This window comes from Mytilus edulis, unplaced genomic scaffold, assembly GCF_963676685.1.
Source record: "Mytilus edulis unplaced genomic scaffold, xbMytEdul2.2 SCAFFOLD_523, whole genome shotgun sequence".
In the NCBI taxonomy this organism is placed as follows: domain Eukaryota; kingdom Metazoa; phylum Mollusca; class Bivalvia; order Mytilida; family Mytilidae; genus Mytilus; species Mytilus edulis.
The window spans coordinates 17501-22500 of NW_027268731.1; positions in this window are offsets into that span (position 1 = coordinate 17501).

Below are 5000 nucleotides of genomic sequence, written 5' to 3' on the forward strand. Positions count from 1 at the left end.
CGGGGCGACCTTTGCGAGACGTGTCAGATGCGATGATACCAACGCTAGTACCGTGCGACTGATTTTTGCCTGCGTCTCTGGACCCATCGTGTTCGTACCCGGACTGCTTACAACGGTGACCGTAGCCGGAGGCGTAGGGTCGTGCAGCCACTATGTCGCCTTTACCAACTGTCTGGGAACCGTGGAATGGACGAGAGATCGGACCGGCAAGTGCATGCCTCTTACCTTCCTTTACTACCGCGTCTATCCCGACAGCGAAGATCGGGTCTTCACTGCTCCCATGATATGAAGTTGCACACGACCACTGGGGATTCCAAGATTTCAAAATTTTTCAAAATTTTAAAAGACGGCACAGCCGGGGCAGGGACGGTCGCCCGTCGATCCGACGATCCCCACTACCCATCCGACCCCTTACTTGTGGGCCGTTCTCACCCAGAAAGGAATTTTCGACATTTGAAAAAAAAAAAAAAAAAAAAAAAAATCATCGGGCCTGCCAGCGGGTGAAGGTACGCGGTCGGCCTGCTAGCCGTCTACCACGGGTAAAGGTACGTGGACGGCCTGCTAGCGGGCTACCACGGGTAAAAGTACGCGGACGGCCTGCTAGCGGGCTACCGCGGGTCTCGACGGCTGGGAAGGTACGTGGTCGGCCTGCTAGCGGGCTACCGCGGGTCTCGACGGCTGGGAAGGTACGCGGTCGGCCTGCTAGCGGGCTACCACGGGTAAAGGTACGTGGACGGCCTGCTAGCGGGCTACCGCGGGTCTCGACGGCTGGGAAGGTACGCGGTCGGCCTGCTAGCGGGCTACCGCGGGTCTCGACGGCTGGGAAGGTACGCGGTCGGCCTGCTAGCGGGCTACCACGGGTAAAGGTACGTGGACGGCCTGCTAGCGGGCTACCGCGGCTCTCGACGGCGGGGAAGGTACACGGTCGGCCTGCTAGCGGGCTACCGCGGATAAAAGGTACGTGGTCGGCCTGCTAGCGGGCTACCACGGGTAAAGGGACGTGGACGGGCCTGCTAGCGGGCTACCACGGGTAAAAGTAAGCGGACGGCCTGCTAGCGGGCTACCGCGGCTCTCGACGGCGGGGAAGGTACACGGTCGGCCTGCTAGCGGGCTACCGCGGATAAAAGGTACGTGGACGGCCTGTTAGCGGGCTACCACGGGTAAAAGTAAGCGGACGGCCTGCTAGCGGGCTGCCGCGGGTCTCGACGGCTGGGAAGGTACGCGGTCGACCCGCTAGCGGGCTACCGCGGGTAAAGGTACTCGGACGGCCTGCTAGCGGGCTACCACGGGTCTCGACGGCTGGGAAGGTACGCGGTCGACCCGCTAGCGGGCTACCGCGGGTAAAGGTACTCGGACGGCCTGCTAGCGGGCTACCGCGGGTCTCGACGGCTGGGAAGGTACGCGGTCGACCCGCTAGCGGGCTACCGCGGGTAAAGGTACTCGGACGGCCTGCTAGCGGGCTGCCGCGGGTCTCGACGGCTGGGAAGGTACGCGGTCGACCCGCTAGCGGGCTACCGCGGGTAAAGGTACTCGGACGGCCTGCTGGCGGGCTGCCGCGGGTCTCGACGGCTGGGAAGGTACGCGGTCGACCCGCTAGCGGGCTACCGCGGGTAAAGGTACTCGGACGGCCTGCTGGCGGGCTACCGCGGGTCTCGACGGCTGGGAAGGTACGCGGTCGACCCGCTAGCGGGCTACCGCGGGTAAAGGTACTCGGACGGCCTGCTAGCGGGCTACCGCGGGTCTCGACGGCTGGGAAGGTACGCGGTCGACCCGCTAGCGGGCTACCGCGGGTAAAGGTACTCGGACGGCCTGCTAGCGGGCTACCGCGGGTCTCGACGGCTGGGAAGGTACGCGGTCGACCCGCTAGCGGGCTACCGCGGGTAAAGGTACTCGGACGGCCTGCTAGCGGGCTACCGCGGGTCTCGACGGCTGGGAAGGTACGCGGTCGACCCGCTAGCGGGCTACCGCGGGTAAAGGTACTCGGACGGCCTGCTAGCGGGCTACCGCGGGTCTCGACGGCTGGGAAGGTACGCGGTCGACCCGCTAGCGGGCTACCGCGGGTAAAGGTACTCGGACGGCCTGCTAGCGGGCTACCGCGGGTCTCGACGGCTGGGAAGGTACGCGGTCGACCCGCTAGCGGGCTACCGCGGGTAAAGGTACTCGGACGGCCTGCTAGCGGGCTACCGCGGGTCTCGACGGCTGGGAAGGTACGCGGTCGACCCGCTAGCGGGCTACCGCGGGTAAAGGTACTCGGACGGCCTGCTAGCGGGCTACCGCGGGTCTCGACGGCTGGGAAGGTACGCGGTCGACCCGCTAGCGGGCTACCGCGGGTAAAGGTACTCGGACGGCCTGCTGGCGGGCTACCGCGGGTCTCGACGGCTGGGAAGGTACGCGGTCGACCCGCTAGCGGGCTACCGCGGGTAAAGGTACTCGGACGGCCTGCTGGCGGGCTACCGCGGGTCTCGACGGCTGGGAAGGTACGCGGTCGACCCGCTAGCGGGCTACCGCGGGTAAAGGTACTCGGACGGCCTGCTAGCGGGCTACCGCGGGTCTCGACGGCTGGGAAGGTACGCGGTCGACCCGCTAGCGGGCTACCGCGGGTAAAGGTACTCGGACGGCCTGCTGGCGGGCTACCGCGGGTCTCGACGGCTGGGAAGGTACGCGGTCGACCCGCTAGCGGGCTACCGCGGGTAAAGGTACTCGGACGGCCTGCTGGCGGGCTACCGCGGGTCTCGACGGCTGGGAAGGTACGCGGTCGACCCGCTAGCGGGCTACCGCGGGTAAAGGTACTCGGACGGCCTGCTGGCGGGCTACCGCGGGTCTCGACGGCTGGGAAGGTACGCGGTCGACCCGCTAGCGGGCTACCGCGGGTAAAGGTACTCGGACGGCCTGCTGGCGGGCTACCACGGGTCTCGACGGCTGGGAAGGTACGCGGTCGACCCGCTAGCGGGCTACCGCGGGTAAAGGTACTCGGACGGCCTGCTGGCGGGCTACCACGGGTCTCGACGGCTGGGAAGGTACGCGGTCGACCCGCTAGCGGGCTACCGCGGGTAAAGGTACTCGGACGGCCTGCTGGCGGGCTACCACGGGTCTCGACGGCTGGGAAGGTACGCGGTCGACCCGCTAGCGGGCTACCGCGGGTAAAGGTACTCGGACGGCCTGCTAGCGGGCTACCACGGCACTCGACGACAGGGAAGGTACGTGGTCGACCTGCTAGCGGGCTACCACGGGTAAAAGGTACGTGGTCGACCTGCTAGCGGGCAACCACGGGTAAAAGGTACGTGGTCGGCCTGCTAGCGGGCTACCACGGGGAAAGGTACGTGGCAGGCCGACCACGTACCTTTACCCGCGGTCGAGACCCGCGGTAGCCCGCTAGCAGGCTTACCAAGTGGCCACAGAGAGGTATTGTGCCCATTATAAGGGCCACCGTGCCGTTTTCAGCTCCAGAGACAAGCCCTACAGCTTGTCTCTGGGACCTTATATGGTCCGCGTTGGAGCATATATGGTCCGGGCTGGACCATATATGAACCAAACCTCTCTCTGACGCGACTTGTTGGATTAGGGTTAGGGTTAGGGTTAGGGTTAGGGTTAGGGTTAGGGTTAGGGTTAGGGTTAGGGTTAGGGTTAGGGTTAGGGTTAGGGTTAGGGTTAGGGTTAGGGTTAGGGTTAGGGCTAAGGTTAGGGTTAGGGTTAGGGTTAGGGTTAGGGTTAGGGTTAGGGTTAGGGTTAGGGTTAGGGTTAGGGTTAGGGTTAGGGTTAGGGTTAGGGTTAGGGTTAGGGTTAGGGTTAGGGTTAGGGTTAGGGCTAGGGTTAGGGCTAGGCTTAGCACCCACTGTAACCCTAGCTTATGTCCTGACAACCCTAGTTCAAACCTTCGCGAAGGTGTCGAACGCAAGCACACGGCCGATCAAGAGGGTGTACGATGCCTGCCTTCGTTACCTGAAATTTTATCGTATCATGGAGAGACCTGCTGTAATATTCTTACGTGCGGCTTCCCGATGACAAAAAAATTGTTGAGACATACTTTTTGACTGGGGCATAGTTGGCCGAGACACTTACGTTCGGCTTCCCGATGAAAAAATTCCCCAGGGTCAACATTTTTTACCGACGATAAAGTGGGCCGAGAGACCCGCGGTAGTCCGCCCGCATCTAACGTGCGACACCTCGATGAAAATTTCACCCTCGTAAAAAATTTTTACCGAGGGTATAGTTTGCCGGCCTCGATGGTCGAGAGACCCGCGGTAGCCCGTCCGCGTCTAACGTGCGACACCTCGATGAAAATTTCACCCTCGTAAAAAAATTTTACCGAGGGTATAGTTTGCCGGCCTCGATGGTCGAGAGACCCGCGGTAGCTCGTCCGCGTCTAACGTGCGACACCTCGATGAAAATTTCACCCTCGTAAAAATTTTTTACCGAGGGTATAGTTTGCCGGCCTCGATGGTCGAGAGACCCGCGGTAGCCCGTCCGCGTCTAACGTGCGACACCTCGATGAAAATTTCACCCTCGTAAAAATTTTTTACCGAGGGTATAGTTTGCCGGCCTCGATGGTCGAGAGACCCGCGGTAGCTCGTCCGCGTCTAACGTGCGACACCTCGATGAAAATTTCACCCTCGTAAAAAATTTTTTACCGAGGGTATAGTTTGCCGGCCTCGATGGTCGAGAGACCCGCGGTAGCCCGTCCGCGTCTAACGTGCGACACCTCGATGAAAATTTCACCCTCGTAAAAAATTTTTACCGAGGGTATAGTTTGCCGGCCTCGATGGTCGAGAGACCCGCGGTAGCCCGTCCGCGTCCAACGTGCGACACCTCGATGAAAATTTCACCCTCGTAAAAATTTTTTTACCGAGGGTATAGTTTGCCGGCCTCGATGGTCGAGAGACCCGCGGTAGCCCGTCCGCGTCCAACGTGCGACACCTCGATGAAAATTTCACCCTCGTAAAAATTTTTTTACCGAGGGTATAGTTTGCCGGCCTCGATGGTCGAGAGACCCGCGGTAGCCC